General features: G+C 35.3%; 1 long non-coding RNA gene across 3 annotated transcripts in view; it reads left to right on the forward strand.

Annotated features, from left to right (window-relative positions):
* The window catches only part of LOC118144269 (uncharacterized), a 123,921-nt gene extending 109,859 nt beyond the window's left edge, over window positions 1–14,062 (forward strand). For all 3 annotated transcript variants that reach the window (XR_004728901.3, XR_008473879.2, XR_013522350.1), the window contains one exon: window positions 13,861–14,062. This is a non-coding gene — a long non-coding RNA (uncharacterized LOC118144269). The remainder of the gene's footprint in view (window positions 1–13,860) is intronic.
* The last annotated feature ends 4,900 nt before the right edge of the window (window positions 14,063–18,962 follow it).

Here is an 18,962-nt window from a genome sequence, read left to right on the forward strand (position 1 = left end):
GTTGGTAGATCTACCTTTCTGGGGTCTGGAGGACGGTAGCCCTTTTCTAATAGCTCCACTAGGCAATGCTCCAGTGGGGACTCAGTGTGGAGGCTCCAACCCTACATTTCCCATCCACTGCCCTAGCAGAAGTTCTCTATGAGGGCTTCATGCTTGTGGCAGACTTCTGCCTGAATATCCAGGCATTTTCAAACATCCTCTGAAATCTAGGCAGAGGTTTCCAAATCTTAACTCTTGCCTTCTGCACACCTATAGGCCCAACACCACATGGCAGCCACCAAGGCTTGGGGCTTACAACCTCTGAAGCAATGGCCCAAGCTGTACATTGACCCCTTTGAGCCATGGCTGGAGCTGGAAAGGCTGGGATGCAGAGCACAATGTCCAAGGCAGCACAAAGCAGCAAGGTCCTGGGCTCTGTTCACAAAACCATTTTTCCCTCATAGGCCTCCATTCCTGTGATAGGAGGGGCTGCCACAAAGATCTCTGACATGCCCTGCAGACAATTTCCCCATTGTTTTGGCTATTAACATTCTGCTCCTTATTACTTATGCAAATTCCTGCAGCCAACGTGAATTCTTCCTCAGAAAATGGGTTTTTATATCTCAGAGTCAGGCTGCAAATTTTTCAAACCTTTATTATCTGTTTCTCCTTTAAACATAAGTTCCAATTTCAAACAGTCTCTGTGTGAATGCATATAACTGAACACTTTCAGAATAAACCAGGTCACTTCTCAAATGCTTTGCTGGTTAAAAATTTATTCTGCCAGATAACCTAAATCAACTCTCAAGTTCAGCATTCCAGAGATCTCTTGGGCAGGGGCAAAATGTCACCAGTCTCTCTGGTAAAGCATAGCATGATTGACCTTTAGTTGAGTTCCCAATAAGTTCTTCATCTCAATCTGAGACCACCTTAGCCTGGACTTCATTGTCCATCTCACTATCAGCATTTTGGTCAAAACCATTCGACAAGTCTCTATAAGTTCCTAACTTTTCCACATCATCTGTCATCTTTTGAAAGGCCTCTAAACTGTTCCAACCTCTGCCTGTTACCCAGTTCCCAAGTAACTTCCACATTTTGAGGTTATCATTCTAGCAGTACCCCACTATTCCATTACCAATTTCCTATATTAGTCCATTTTCACATTGCTATAAAAATGCACAAGACTGGGTAATTTGTAAAGGAAAGGTTTATTTGACTCATAGTTCTGCATGGCTGGGGAGGCCTCAGGAAACTTAAAAGCATGGTGGAAGGTGAAAGAGAAGCAAGTACCTTTTTCATACGGTGGCAGGGAAAACAGAGTGTGCAGGGGAAACTGCCACATTTAAAACCATCAGATCTCTTGAGAACTCCCTCACTATCACAAGAACAGCATGGGGGATATTGCCCCCATAGTCCAATCATTTTTCACATGGTTCCTCCCTCAACATGTGAAGATTACCATTCAAGATGAGATTTGGGTAGGGATACAGAGTCAAACCATATCAAACTATGAAAGTTTACATTTCTTCTATGTCTTTAGATATAATATAAATTTTAAAATCTTAGAAATATTTTATATGTCATACATTCTCTACCTATGTCACCAATAATTTGAGATTCAATACATGTTACCTTAATAGAATTTTCATAGGAGGTTTCACTAGTCCTTTTAAATATGTATTTAATATATATTTTAGGAAGATTAATAATAATTAGAAAGATTTTAATTGATAGAACATATTACTAGATTTTAAAATAATATCCTACATATGCTGTGGATTCTTTAATATCAAAGATGGATAGTTTTCTGTCTTGTATATTCTCTTTTGTTGAATTTTAGTGATGCCCTGATTTGCCTAAACTAAGAATATATTGCTTATTCTCGACAATTTTATGTAATAAACTATAGCTTAAAATTATCAAATATTTGAAACAATTGTGTGACATTTTATAACCATCATTAAAAATCCTGGAAACTCTTTATGGTTATGTAACTTGATCCTCACTGTCCCAGTCTTTTAATAAATAATTATCCAAATATGGCAGGTTAAAATACAGCTGAGTTCTTCATTTGATTCTCATTCATAAAAGCTTGACACATTCATTGTATTAGCTATTTTTCTCACCAATCTCATCAATATTTGATAAAGACTTTCAAACATTAAAAAGATACACTAAGCATCATAATTTTACCTTTTATCAATTTAGGCTACTTAGCTTGAATACATAATAAACATTGTTTTTCCTGTTTAATTTGTTTCCATTTTTCCTCTTCTATCCCTGACTTTTTTCTTAGATCATAGCAAGTGCTATAATTTGGATGTGCCCCCAAAGTTTACACTTTGAAAACAATCCCCAATGCAGTGGTGTTGGAAGGGAGAGCCTAATGGGAGGTGTTTAGGCCTGTAAGGGTTCTGTCCTCAAAAATAGATTAATGCCACTACTACAGGAGTAGGTTCCTAATAAAAGGAAGAGTCTGGCCCTCTCTTGCATTTTCTATAGCCCTCCGTTTGCATTTTCTCCATGGGATAACAAGAAAGCCCTTACTAGATAATATCCGTTCTATTTTGGAGTTCTTAGCCTCCAGAACTGTGAGCCACTAAATTTCTGTTTCTTATAAATTATCCAATATTCTGTTAAAGTAGCACAAAATAGACTAAGATGGAAAGGTTAAAAAACGTAAACTTGATGAAACAGAAATAATATTATTTTATCAACATCATAATATTTTATTCCATTACTTCAAATAGTAATTGACAAAATGACTGTTTAAAAGACAGGCTCTGTCACCCAGGCTAGAGTGCAGTGGTGTGATCATAGCTCACTGCAGCCTCAAACTCCTGGGCTCAATCAATCCTCCTGCTTCAGTCTACTGAGTAGCTGAGACTATACACATGTACCACCTCATGAGTTAATTTTTTAATTCTTCATATTATTATTTTGTATAAACAGGGTCTTGCTATGTTGCCATGGCTGGTCTCAAAATCCTGTCCTCGAGTGATCTTCCTGCCTCAGCCTCCCAAAGAGTGGAATTATAGCTGTGAGCCACCATACTCTGCCAGATTTTTTTTTTTTTTTTTTAATTTTTGAGACAGGTTCTCACTCTGTTGCCCTGGCTGAAGTGGAGTGGCACAATCATGGCTCACTGAAACCTCGGCCTCCTAGGCTTAAGTGATCCTCCCACCTTAGTATCTTGAACAGTTGGGACTGCAGCTGCACACCACCATGCCTGGTTAATGTTTTTTATTTTGGGTAGGGACAAGGGCTCATCATGTTGCCCAGGCTGGTATCGAACTGCTGAGCTCAAGTGATCCTTCCGCCTTAACCTTTCAAAGTGCTGGGATTACAGTCATAAGCACCTGGCTAGAAAAAATTTTAAACACACAAAATAGATGGACTAAAGAGTGTAAATATTTTCTGAAACCTATTTTGTATTCACAAAATGAGATTTTAATAAATTTAGAGGCAATGTTATATGTAAGAAGTCAAAGCCGTAACATGTCAGACACATTGTATAGTGCTTTTACAAAGACTGACGTTTTAGAATTATTCTTTCTCAAGTTATGACACTGAAATTTTTAACTTCAGGAATGATATGAGAAATACAGTATTATCTTTGTCCCTAAGTATTTAATGACAACATTCATTTCAGTAGATGGTACTAGTCTTTTGTTTGCACATCTTTAGATTAGTTGCAAAGCACTCTTCCTTTGCTTTAAAAGTTTAGTGCTCAATTAAAAAGGCTCTACAGCATGGACAAAAATGGAAAACTGGAATAATATGTGGAAAACATGAGGCAATTCAGTTTATCACCTCCCTGTTTCAAAATGCATGTCTATAATCAACTGTTTAGCTGCATTTGTAGTATAGCAATTATTTTTTAACTTCTATCAGGTACTACTGCCCAGCCATTTTGTCTTTGATATCAGTATTTTTCCCACCTCCACTCAGCTAAAATTTTGATTCAAGAACATCACACTTGCATACAGTGATTAACCCCCAACAAACATAATGACTATTCATAACATTTTAAAAACCTTGATTTTTCTCATTAACTTATCATAATTAGCTGTAATAGCTCTTTCCTTCTGGGTAATAACAGCTGGCCACAAGAATAATAGATTAATACAAATATCTTTTATGATTTCTTTCAATTTGACCTTGAGATCTCTGTCTTGAGAGTGGTCTTAAGATAGACACTTTCTAGGGGAGCTTTGAGGGGGCAGAAGGTTAGGTTTAGGTGTGTGTGTCAGATGAGACACACGAGAAAATAAAACTAAAATATATGAAGCAGAATAAATGTATTATTAACAAGTCCTAGAAAGGTTAAAAATGCTGAAGGGAGGCCAGGGAGGCAAATAGGGAGTCTACAGGTGGCAGGGAGCCCAACCAGTGGTGAAGACAGGGAGAGACAGAGATAGAGAGAGAGAGAGAGAGAGAGAAACCTGTGGGGCTACTGTGAGGCTATGCCTTTGTTAAGGTCCACGGCAGGCCATTATGCCTTAAGCTTTCCTGAGGGAGTTGTGAATTGGCTAGTGTAATGAAAACAGTCACAAAGAGAACTCATTTATGTGACTCTGGTGTTGACCTTTAGGTTTTACTATGGTCAGCAGCTGTGGGATGTGTTGGGTTGTTTTGAGTTAGTGAGATGAGGAATAAGCAGGATATATTACAAACAACCACACACCTAGGAGTTTCAACTAGGCTAAAGGTGATGGTGTATTTTTAGGTTTTACAATTATGTCAGGCATAAAAATGGATGCCAAGGCAGCAGCTATTAATACATTAGTAATTATTAATACATTAAACAAATTGATGACACCATTTCTGCCAGAATAATATTCTTCCAGTGAAAAACATAAAAGAGTAAACACTCCAATTGATCTATATAATATCAATTATAGATTTCTAATTATTAACAGGGGAAATAATAATTTACAGAATAATCTAAAATTTTCCCATAAGGTAATGCTAACTTTTCCACTGGAGGCCCAAAAAGTAGTATATTAAGGACATTAATTAGGTACCAATGGAAAAAGATAATTAAGCTGCTTTATCTTGTTGATTTATGTAAGCAATTATTAGACCTCCTGACTTAACAAGGCCCAAAGAGTTATTATGAAAGTGACCAACATTCTAGTTTTTTGGGGAGAGTCTTGGTTTACAACTGTTATTCAGGTGTATTATTAGTAGTGCCTTCTTATCTTTTCAAGTGTCCTGTTGCGCACAATAAATCCTATTGTTACGCTAATTATAACTCACAGAAGAACTGAAGTTTTTGACCTTGAAGATCAAACTGCAATGGAGGGTGTAAGATCAGATCTTCAAAGAGCGTGTTAAATTTACCTGTTATATAATATTTTGATGACAGTATGTAACTAATCAGACAATAGAAATAAAAGTATGATTTACATGTGCATGCAGTTAAAAATGTACAATGGATTAGCTGATGATATAATTCAGAATAGAAGACAGAAGAAAATGGAAAAGATAAAGATATTTGAAACCAACTCTTCCACATCTTATTTGAGTTGGAGAGTGGACAAGGAAAAACTGGAACAGGGAAACAGTAAGTAATTATTATGTACTCTGGGAGTTTCATTTGCAGCACTTGTGAGTGAAAGCAAATTCGCTGAACTTCGATCTTCACCTATGTGACTAGGTGGCAACACTTTGGGCAGTTTGCAATATGGGACCAAATCTTCAACTTTTAGGCACTAGTCATAAACAATGCCATACAGCAGTTAACATGCAGCAACTCACCAGTATTAGCAGCCAGCATAGTTAAACAGAGGATGGGCAGGAGTAATTCAGAGCTACTTGCTATATTCAGTTTATAGTTAGTCATGGCTTTTAAGTAGGAATAATGTTTCTGGCCTTAAAAGTTACATTTTATGTATGTACATAAAATGCTACAGATTGGTGCTATTCAATAGAGTTCTCTTCAAGTTTAGGAATGTCCTATGTCTAGAGCTATGAAAAACTGAAAGAATCCAGGACAGAGGTAATGCTATCATATCAATAGAGAGGTGGGTCTTCCCTAGAAAAGATCAGCCTCTTAGTCACTCCACCTCCATCCCCAAAAAGAGGGGGAAGAAAAGTTAGATGATATAAGTCTATCTTATTTTCAATCTTTCATAGATTCTACGTCTTTTTATTCATCTGTGTTGGAGTCAGTCCTAACTCCCACCAAGCATTCTCTCTCTGGCTCCATTTCATCCTGCTTTCCTGTGTTCAGGATGGCAAAAAGAACAATTAACAATAACCCTGTTTTATTAATGCCAACTTATGTAACAGAATAATTCACCACAGATAATACAAGACTCTAGACCTTACAATTTAGGGTTTGGTTAGTTTTTTGTAGTAATGATAAACATCGAGAGTAAATATCTTTAACTGGTAATCAGCAATGGTTAACAAAAAACAGAAAATTTCATTTTCTTGTGGTAAATATGACCATCATTATCATCTACAGGTTAGTACACATACATAGAAAAAGGAAAACAGTGTTCTCCTCCTTAGTTGAATTCTTTATGTGTTCTGTAGTTCCTGTCACTGACGTGTGAACAGAAGGTGTACTCAATACCTTCTCTGCTCCTGTCATGGAAGAGTTAGAAATTTAAAAAAATTTAAGTATATACATATCTGTGTGATACTGTGCCAGGAATACAAATGATATTTAAAATTTCCCATAATCACTTTGAGTGTTATGTATATGTTCTGAGGAAGAATAAATTTTATCTCAATTATGAAAGTGAAACCACAATATCTTTGTGAGGCCAATACTATTTCATTTTATTTATTTATTTATTTTTATTTTTAATTTTTTTATTTTTATTTTTACTATCTCATTTTATAAAGGAAGGAGCTGAGGTACAAAGAGATTAAGTATCTTACATAATAAGTTCACAAAGATTTGATTCATCCATTGAATCACCTTTTTCTACGCTACATAACAAATCACTACACACTTAGCAGCTTTAAACCACAGAAGTTTATTATTTCATCATTTCTGTGAGTCATGAGTCCAGGTATCATAGCTTAATACCTTCTTCTACTCAGGGTCTCACCAGGCAGAAATTAAGGTGTTAGCCAGCGCTGCTGTCTCATTTAGAGCACTGGATCCTCTCCTAAGCTCATTGGTTCTTTGCAGAATTTATTTCTCTGGAGTTGTATGCTTGAGGTCCCTGAGTAGTTATCAACCAGGACTTCTCTCAGCTTCTGCAGGTGTCAGTCCTTGCCATGTAACCACCTCCTCACAATATGGAATCTATGGTCAAGAGGAAAGAGTCTCTCTCACGCTTCACTCTTATTTAAGGACTCTCATGATCAGATTAGACCCACACTGGGTAAACTCTGTTTTGATGAATTCGAATGAAAAAGTAACCTATTACAGGAGTTATATCTTGTAATAATCCCAGCTTTTTCCTCTGCTTACCATCACCACACACACGTGTATCCAAAAGGTTGGTAATATAGGGTGTGTATAACAGAAGGTGGGAAGTTTAGAGGCTGTCTTAGATTTCTTCTTACCACACCCATTTTCCGACTCTGCATTCCCTTCACTCTTCTACTCCTAAAATGCCCTGGTGTCAAGGTATTATGAAGTTGAAGGTTGAGTTACTAAGGTTTTCATCCCCCTTGTTTGCTCTTACCTGGTCTTCAGGGAGAGTAACCTGTGAGATAAAACTTGGGTGGAGAGTTGTGCAAGTTCACTCTAAGTGCCATATTAATAATCCACAAAAAGCCCTATCACGTATCATGGAGATCTCCAGGGTGTTCAATTCATTCTATGAAAATGCAACATTATTCATAGAACTGCAGTCTTAGAACTATTTTCATCAAAGCAAGTCAGCATCCGATATTTAGGGATGTTGGCTGGTGAATTGTGTTCTCATTTATAGCAATACCCTACTAGTAATATGTGGAAAGTGTATTAGTAACAATTCTCCAGAGTGATAGAACTAACAGGGTAGATATAGACCTAGGGATAGATGATAGAGATAGAGATATAAATGTAGGTATGCATGTAGATGAATATACAGATATAGGTATAGATATAGATATAAGAGAGAAGGTTTGTTAGGGGAATTAGCTCACATGATTATGGAGGCTTAGAGGACACACAAGTTAATGGCAAACTGGTGATTCTGGGAAGCTGGAAGTGTGGCTTCATTTAAATCCAAGAGAAGCCAATGGTTGAATTCTCAATCTGAGGCTGAAGGCCTGAGAACCCAGAGGCCCCTGGTATCAGTGCTAAACTCCAAAGACTGGAAAGACTGGAGTTCTAATGTCTAATAGCAGGAGAAAAGTGCCCCAAGCTCCAGGAGAGAGTGAAAAAGAGAGAGAGGAAATCACATGTTCTCTGCTTTTTTTGTTCTGTCTGGGCCCAGGCCAAGAGGATAGTGCCCACATGCATTGAGGGCAGATCTCCTCTACTGGATACATGGACACACATGCCAATCTCCTATGAAAACACCCTCACAGACATTCCAGAAGTAATGCTTGTCCAGTTCTCTAGGTATTCCTTAATCCAAGCAGATTGATACCTAAATTAACCATCACGGGATATAAAAGAATTCACATCTTCCTCTTTTGGTTACTTATTTAAGGACATTTGTCATTCGGGTACATAGGCACTTGTGAATTAAAACTCTCCTTCACCCTCTCCTCAAACTGCCCACCTATTTCACCCTCACTCTCCCATTCAGTGGAGTTAAGCAGAATAAGCACAACTCTTGAAAGTAGGGACTAGTAACCCTAACAGAGCTCTTTACAAAGTATAGTATTTTCTATTGGAATGTAGGTTTCATGACGACTGACCTTGGTTGTCTTATATACTGCCCAGCACAAGATCTGGCCCTCATAAATATTGATAGAATAAATTATAGAACTAAATAAATATTGAATTGAATATTATTCTGTTATGCCAATTCTAAGAGTAAAACAATGAATTCATTTTGGTTTTGGCAAGGAAGAAAAAAATTCTCATCACTAACAGCTAAATATTGGTATATTTTAGCTTTTTGTTCTGCAGAATTTTAAAATATTATTTTTTAATATGCCTTATTTAATTTTCTACAAATGTCATTTCTCAGTTTTTAGCAAATTCAAAATATGTAAGAAACATGACTTTTTAAGTTTGTATTTAAGAAGTATAGCAAACTACTTATTGTCCTTTTTTAACCTAGTACATTGTGACTTCAAACAGAAAATGTGAAGTGTCCTATTGGGTTGCAAAATGCAAATCAGATGGATTAATATTCATCTTATAACTTCCATTTTCTAAGAAGCATGTTGGCAATTAAAATAATTTATTGTTTTTGGTGGGGAAGGCAGCATTAGTGAAATTATCCCAACTTTTGTAAAAAGCCAGAATGTTAGATGATAAAGGTAGAAAACTATATGATGAGTTAGACACAAATTTTGTATTTAAATTTTGTATAGAGGAACACACTTTTGATTTGTGGTTTAATATAACTAAAGTTCATAACAAAACTTACAATACCATAGCAAAAGTATCTAACAAATCTTAAAGAGTTACTGTTAAATTTAACTACCAGAACAGAGAAAAACCCTGGCTTTAAAATATTTCTCCACTTATCTGCATTGATCATATATCCCATCATATATTTTTAGTGCTCTGCTTGCTAAAATTAATTCATCCTAAGATTTTATCGACTATAGAATGTCTGTTTTTGCCATCACAGAAGCTGCATAAAAATTAGAATCTTGATTAATTTCTTTCAGTGACCACAAAATAGTGGTCAAATCTCAGGTCTATTTAGATTAGTAGATAATTTTGTAGGACTGTTGAATGTCATGCTTGAATAGAAATTTTTTAACAATCACTTTTCAAATTACTTCATATGTTGGAAATGTCATTTTTGGATTTGAGAACAAAGATAGTTCATTTATTAAGAAAATAACAACCGGCCTATAAATCACTTAAGCTATAATTTTAAATGCCACCCACTTTCCCCCAATGATTTTGTTCTTTGTTTTTAATTCTATGGTTTTCCTACAGGTCAACCAATTACTGAGCAGTTCAGCTAGAGAATCAGTAAAATGGCTTCTGAACATCATTTAAAGAAAAGGCCCTTTGATCTAAAAAAGAATTCAAATGCAATAACACAAAGAGATTAAACCAATTTATTAGACTATTTCTAAGTAAACTTTTGGAATTAAGTTAAAGCCCCAGACTAGAAAAAAAAAAAATAGATGGCTCTATCAGTTCTACTGCAAAAGTCTTGTGAAGTATGGCAAAATAATCTCTCAAATTTGAGTTTTCTCACATCAAAAAAGGGATAATAATTTCTACCACTGTACCTTCACACTGATGTTGTCAAAATTAATTAAGATCAGAAATACATGAGGATTTTTAAACATCAATGTGTTTTATTCTATTTGTCTCAGACCAGTCAATACAGATGAATATTGCACATAAACCCAAAGTTCACTGGTATTTTCAACAAAGAGATGTAGTGGAACATACATGAATTACCCTCTGTTTAATGTATTGTTATGATAGTGACTTTTAATTATACTGAAAGGATACATATCACTTATGTTTTCTAGAACAAAGTTACTTCTCTGTAATTTGTTATTTCTTTATTTTTTTGGTATCTAAGCCATGTATCCCAAGTATTTCACGTTGTAGTAAGATCATCTAGCATTTTTTGAGAAAAGTAAAATATTCTCCACTAAAAAATAACTAACTTTTATAATTGTATTTATACATTTATCTGCCCTTTTAAAGAATATTTTAAGAGTAAAATAAATGGTCAATTACTTTCTGAAATTCTTTTAAAACTACATGCAGTTATCAATAAAATTTATTTTCATAGAAACTTCTTATATATTTATATATTATTGCATTTTAGGTTTTGGGGTACATGTGAAGGACATGCAAGATTGTTGCATAAGTGCATACATGGCAATGTGGTTTGCTGCCTTCCTCCCCATCGCCTATATCTGGTATTTCTCCCCATGTTATCCCTCCCCAACTCCCCACCCCATGCTGTCCCTCCCCTAGTTTCCCCCACAGACCTCAGTGTGTGATGCTCCCCTCCCTGTGCCCATGTGTTCTCATTGTTCAACACCCACCTATGAGTGAGAACATGCGGTGTTTGATTTTCTCTTCTTGTGTCAGTTTGCTGAGAATGATGGTTTCCAGGGCGGGTGATCAGAAACTTCTAAAACCTCTCCACCTTGTCTCTCCTTTTTACTGCATGACCTGTGAAGTAGCATAGCTTATGTTAAAGAGAGTTTACTCAAGAATCACAGGTTTATCACAGTTTTTTCTTAATTATGTACTTTGCTTATTCTAAAGACCTATTTCACGATTTCTTCAAGGTTGCCAATCTCTATGCTCTTTTCAGTGCCTGGTTCAAAATAATACTAAACTTTGGCAGAATATAACACCATGGGTGTCTGTTTTATTATAATTTTTTTCCAGGCACATTTTTTAAAATATGAAAAAGAAAACAATTATGTAGTTTATGTAGCTTCTCTATTGTCTGCATCTTCTCTTTTTCTCTATCAACTTGGGTTATAGAGTAATCCCCCTTACCTGTGGAAGATAAGTTCCAGAACACTCAGGGGATACCTGAAACCATGAAGAATGCTAAATCCCATATATACGATGTTTTTCCCTATGCACACACACATATGATAATGTTTAACTTAGAAACTAGGCACAGTAAGAGATTAATAAAAATATAAAATTATGAAATAGAACAACTATAACAGTATACTGTAATACAAGTTATGTGAATGTAGTCTATTTCAAAATGTCTTTTGTATTATTTGCATTTATTTTCAGACTGAAGTTGACCACAGCTAAGTGAAACTAAGCAAAACTAGGGATAAGATGAGGCTACTCCATAATGCTTCCTTTATTTAATAATCCATTTCATTAGCACTTAGTAATATGGCAAGTGACTAGCTGACCTTTGTAAAAAATGGCATTTTGACAACAGAGAACAAACTAAATATCCATAACCAGAAACTTTTAACTTTATGTATATGTAAAAAATGATATTTTGGAAAGCTAGGAAATAATGCTGTACATATACAGTATACTCAATTCAGTAAAATATTGCATAATATTTATTATAATTTTTGTGATTATAAATGTTGCAATTATAATATAACTCCAAGGGCAAGTAAACATAACTTTCAGAAATATTTCATTTATTATTTTCTTGAATTTTTTTTGTCTTGTACTTTTTATTCTGTCAATAAACTTATAAATCCTTTATGCTAAGATTTCAATTAAGGAAAGCCTTAGGATATAAATATCGTGGGACTCAAACATCTCATTGAAGACAATACATACGATATTTTTTGTTATACCATGATTTATGACACAGAATATCCATTTACTTGAAAATAATTTATTGTTCCACCACTTTGAGTTTAATGACAAAAGTCAGTCATTCTGCTTGCAGTCTTCACATGCTTTTTTCAATTATCAGAATTATATCTTATTTATATATATATTTTATATTTATATATTTGGATTTATATTTTTATTTTTATATTTATATGTGTGTTTTTGTATTGACTCTTGAAAATGTTTGAACTGGGGGACCACTTATGCACACATTTAAAAAAACAAATGTATTAGAAAACTTTTTTGAGATTTGTGACAATTTGTTTATTAACTTGCAGATAAACCATGAAGCCTAGAAATATTGAAAACATTAAGAAAAAGTTAGGTGTGTAAAGAATGCATAAAATATATGTACATGTCAGTCTATTTTATCACTTACTAGCATAAAATACATACAAATCTATTATAAAAGGTTAAAATATATCAACACTTATGCACACAAACACTTAGAAGACCCTGCATGATGCCATTCTCAGTGTAGTAGCAAGAAATATAAATACATGTAAAGATGTAGTATTAAATCACAACTGCATAAAATTAACTGTAGTATGTAATGCACCACTGCAATAGTTTTGTAGCTACCTCTTGATGCTATTGTGGTGACCTCAAGTATTGCTAATACCTACTTTAAAATGCTATAGGATGCTAATTATCTCTGCAAGAGCTGTTTGGTCTCTCAAGTAAATTGCATCACAGTACAAAGTGATCTTTGGAGGTTCTTAGGTGCTTTTTACTGAGTTTAGTGCAATACAATAAATCCTGAAAAATACCATGGGAAACAAAATGCAACTAGCAACTCCAGAAGTGCCCCCAAGAGGTAAAGTAAATTAATGACATTACAGAAAAAGTTAAATTGCTTAATATGTGCTGTTATTTGAGACCTTCCTCCACCTCTTCTATCTCTGAGACACCAAGACCCAATCCCTCATATTCTTCCTCTTCCTCAGCCTATTCAGCATGAAGATGATGAGGATAAACACTTTTATGATGATTTGCTTCCACTTAATGAAAAGTAAATAAATTTACTCTTCCTTATAATTTTCTTGAGTTTGAGGTAATCATGTCTGGATATACTTTCTATAGCAGGGCCATCAAGATTCTTCTAGGGGTTGTGACATGGGGAAATACTGTTATGGGCTAAATCATATTCCCTCAACGTTCTTATTTTGATGTCCTAACTTCCAGTCCCTCAGAATGTGACTATTTGGATATAGGATATTTAGAGACAATTAAGGTAAAATGAGGTCATCTGGGTAAGATCTAATTCAACATTACATAAGAAGAGGAGATTAAGATGCAGACAACTTGACAGAGGGATGATCAGGTGAGGACAAAGAGAAGGTGGTCATCTGCAAACAAGGAGAGAAGCTTCAGGAAAATCAAACATACAGAGATCTTGACTATGGACTTCTAGCCTTCAGAACTGTAAGAAAGTAAATTTCTGTTACTTAAGCCAACCAGTGTCTGTTATTTTGTCTTGACAGCTGGAAAAAATGAATACAACTTTATAATGAAGCAAAGAGATTTGGTTTATGGCTGATAATGCCTGAAGGAAGGGTCTATTCTCATGGCAAGCTGATGTCTACAACTCAGATAGATACCGCCAAGTTCTCATGGAATTATGGCTAATGTCCATTGATTGAACAAAAAAATAAGAGTGAATAAAAACTAAACAATTTAAAACCACATTTTGTGTAGTCAACATCTTTAATACCAACAGCAGACCCAGAAGCAGAACTCAGAATGGCAGAATATCAGGTGATACACACTATATGATTGAATAATGCAAGCCCACAACTAGTGCTTTGATTAAGAACCATAAAAATAGGAGTCAAAGTAAATGCCAAGTATTTTGTCTGAAAATTTTAAATGAATTTGTTAGTTCTAATGATATACAGAATATAATTATGCATAATTACAGTTTACATTGAATATAAATTATTATGTAACTTATTAGACTTGAGTTGGCCAAAGAGCATGTCCGTAGAGTTGGTCATGAGGATCATGAAGATATTAAAATGTGTCTGTAGCCAATTTGGCAATAATTCAATTTTGACTTAGCTATTAATCCAGTATATATTTAGAAATACATGATTCTAATAACTATACATGGATGAACAGGCTAATGAAATAAAGTTGTCAAATATTGGCACTATTCTTCATTCATGAAAAGCTAAAAAAAAAGCTTTTTAAATTAACAGTATGTTTGTTTGGAAAAACACTAGGTCTCTGAAGCCAAGTAAACATCATGAGGCTATTGGGTTAAAAAAAAAAAAAAAAGAACAAAGAAGCAGGGCTAATCAAGAACAGATTTGTGTATTAGAGGAAGATTTTTCATTGGAAATGCTCAAGCTGTCTTTCCTCTTTTCTTATGGTCATCCTGGTAATATTTGACTTCTGTTCACCAATGACTAGTGCCCAAATATTTTTGCGGTTTACATTCAAGCATTTTGAATTCATTTATTCATTCAGTAAGTGGTTATTGAGCCCTTGTTATATATCAGTCACTCTCAGTATTCTAAATGTTAAAGGATTTGAATTAGTACAGAGAAAATTCTGCCAGAATAGAGCTAAACTGACCTTGTTCCTAAGACCAAAATATGCCAGAGTCATTCCTATTTCAGGCCATTTACTCTCATGAACCTCTCTGCCCAGACTACTTTGTGCTCACACGTTCACATCTCACTTCCATTTTTGTGGTCTCTCTCTGTACCATTCACATGCTACTCCAATGAGTATGAGTGCTGAAGGCCTCAGAGCCAAACAGCAAATCTCATAGGAGAAAACGTGAGTTTCATAACGTGGACTTAAAAGCTTATTTTACAAGATCTTGTGAAACAGAACTGATGTCAGTTAAAGTAGCTGTTCCTTACTCTTTATTTCTGCTATTTTTATGAATTAATTACTTTCCAACTGTTTTCCACTTCTGCAGTTGGTACTGAAGGTAATACAGTAACACAGTGCTTAAGAGTACAGACTCTGGAGCCAAACTGCTGGGTTCAACTTGCTACGTGATCTTGGTCAAGTTTCTTTAGCTCCCTGTACTTCAGTTTTCCACATCTGTAGGATTTGGAAGGATCTTACAATACTTTTAGGATTGCTGTGATAATTGAATGAGATGGTATATGAAATAATCTTTACATAATCTCTGGCTACATATGTCTATGCTCTTAATACAATTAATAATTCATTCCTCTCTCTCTCTTCTTTTTTGCTCTTTCTGTGTTTTCCTTTCATTTGCAACCACTTCTGCTTGACAGATTTTACTTAATATCTTCTTTGTATATTTTTAACATTCTGCCTACCCCTATCCTGTCCTGGTGAGGAAGGAGACCCCTTCCTCTTAAGCTGCTAAGACCACTTCCCCTTAGCCTTGCATTTCAAAAGAAGTAAAAGTTGAAAATAGAAGGCACAAGGTCAGTGGAGTAGACAAAACCGGTGCCACTAGCTGGACCTGGACAGTAAAGATCAACCCCCCCCCACCCTAGTTCCTGTGCTATTTATAGATCACAGGCATGGTATGGATGAATCTTCCCTGAAAGGCATTGTTCTTGCTTAATCACAGTTAGACCCCCACCTAAGTCACGTACCCTTTGCTTACCTCATTGATCATGACCCTCTCACATAAACCCTCTAAGATTGTGAACCTTTAAAACAGACCAGGATTTTCTAGTCAGGGAGCTTGGTTCTTGAGACACTAGTCTGTTGAGACTTGTGGCCAAATAAAACACCACTTCCGTGTTCGAGAGGTTTGTTTGTGGCTGCTCCTGCTTCACTACTACCAGTATGTCTTCATTCATCCATCCCTTTAAAATGACTGATCTTTATTTAGTCACTATCATCCATGTTTGTGAAACAGTGGGTGATGGCGGCAGTCCTTATTTCTCCAGTTCACTCCTGATCTTTTGTAAATAAGGAGGCTAAGATATACGCCCTCCCATTATAAATGTTACTGGAGATCTCCGATAGGCTTCTCTCCAAGGTGCCCACTACTCAGGAGTGACACACAGGATCAGAAATTTAAAGAAAGGTTATAAGCACTGATTTTTTGACTCCTGTTACTTAGAAAAAACTATAGATATGTTGGAGATACCCCTTAAAGCAAGAAATGTCCAAAAACTAAGAAATAAAGTGAATAAATCGGAAACTGGATTGAAATAAAACAAAATGGGAAGCCTGATTTTTCCTCAGAAAAAGTAAGTTATGTTTCCACAGCTGTAGGCTAAAAACAGCTGCATTATCTATAGCCCATTGAATGGAGCTCAGTCATTAATATTTTACTCATGTGCACACTTCATTTTGATGTAATTTTCCTGTATAACTAGCCAGAATGATTTGCAGAATATTTAACAAAAATGATGAAAATACTCAGCTGCATCTGTTCATCATTTGGCTAAACACATTTTTGCATAAATTTTACATGGGATTAAGCCACCACCATTATTTTTTTCATCCTTTCTCTTCACTGTTCAAATATGAATGCCAAAGTTTATTATTATTCAGGTATCCAATCACAGTACCATCCCAGCAATCAAGTCAAAAGCAGCAAAGCAAAATTGAAAAGATGTTTTCTAAAACTGCAGTCACGTACAATACTTCCCTAAGACAACAACCAGTGACTGTTGCGATGACAAACAGCTTTAATAATGAAAATAGACTCTCAGTTTTACCTACACAGATGCAGTTTAATTTTCTTCTTCCTTATTAGAATCCTCACTAGCTCTCCTCCTCCACTCTGCCCCCAGTTATAAAAATGAGTTGGCAAACACAACAGTTCTATTCATTCTCAGTTTAATATACAATTTCTCATATACACAAAGGGGTGAAATGGTTTCTAAAATCATTGGCTGGTAATGATGACAGTAGAATCTAATTCCCTCAGGTGCTCACTTAATACTTATCTCTCTGCTGGAGAGTGTAATAAGGTCGTCAAGATTATTGAAGTTGACAGGGCACCAAGCTCAGATTAATTACATCATAGAATTCAGAAGGAATTAGAAAAAGCAACAATACTGCCTCTGGCAAACGCACATAGTTTTTATAGTTCTCTAAGGACTTTCAGTGTAATATAATACAAATGAGTGAAAAATAGCTAATGCAACTGATTTGTAGGTTTTGTGATACAAATTCTGAAAGCTTAATTATTCTGAGAATAAGAAATCACCATCCATCACAATTTGAAAGAAAAATACTCAGAGTGGAATATCATAAATAAGTGATGAATAATTGAAGGATAAGTAAAAGGTACTAACACGTGTGAATCTTTCTCCTACCATGTTCCAGAAAATTTATATTCATTGCATCATTTAATTTTCACAAACGCAAAATAAATATTATCCTTTAAAAAATGGAAACAGGTTGAAATATGTTAAAGATTTTCCCCCAAATTTCGTATCTAGTGAATAGTTATCAGCATTCACCCAAATCCCAAACTCTTTCCTCAAACATAGGGAACATCAGGGCATTATTCTTGAAAAATGTCCATGTTAGATAGTGAAACACTCACATGGAAAACACATATGATTAAAGAATCTGAGAACAAAATTGTAAAATCTGAGGCTAACTAAATTTAAATGGACAAAGAGAGGGACATGAGGCCACAGTTACTCACCTGAAATTCCTTAACACCTCCTGCTTAGTAAGTCCAGGAACAGGCCTAACCACATACTGATAATGACTATTTGGAGACACACTGTAGCCTTTAGCCGATCATCTATTAGCTTATCGCTGTTAGCAAATGGTGTTTGTATGTGAACAAGCTGAAATTCCCTTGCTGTGCCTCCTCATTTTGTCTTTAAAAATCTGCTTGTAACTGCCCCAACTCATGGCATTTCTAAGGAAGTTTGGAAGGAAGTGTTAGCTGGGTTACTGTCCCAAATTTTGGCCCAAATAAACTCTCTACCTGTATCAATTTTGCTGCATTTTCTTTCTTTAGGTTGACATATGCATCTATACTAAATGCCTTCCTCAAATAATGCTAGAGATTTATATATATATTTGTTTCATTATCACATAAGAAATTTTAAGAGTTTGATGAGTCACTTATAATTAGTTTGGGGAGATGTGACATGTAAATAAAAAACAATGATAAAGAAATGATACAGCACAGCCTTTACACTTATCAAATACACCGTTACACTGATCAAAAACCAGAAACGCATCTCTACTGCAGATCTGAATATGTAGAATACGCCTAGGTATGGAATAAGCAAAATGAAAACGGCTCCTGTGTAGCTAAAATAGATATTACAAAGCAATTACTCCTTAGTTCATGCAATATACTTGTAAATGGGACTATTTCTGTTGTCTAACATGAGAACTCACTAAGGTCAAAAAGCTCAGGACAAAGGATAGAAAGTACACATCTGCATTACAAAGAAAGGTGCTTATATATTCCAGAGGGTTTAGTAAGAGGTGGCCAATCTGGTCACTACCAATACTCATTCTCGGTTTCCAGGCAACATAAAAAAATAAAGGCTAGCAACTCATTAAAGACAGACTTGATGGCATTTCCCCTCCTCCCTCTTCCAAAAATGCAGGAAGGATGCTCCTTCCTTTTTCAACTCAAAGGCTGGCTAAATAAACC

Source organism: Callithrix jacchus, chromosome 9, assembly GCF_049354715.1.
Source record: "Callithrix jacchus isolate 240 chromosome 9, calJac240_pri, whole genome shotgun sequence".
Classification (NCBI taxonomy): Eukaryota; Metazoa; Chordata; class Mammalia; order Primates; family Cebidae; genus Callithrix; species Callithrix jacchus.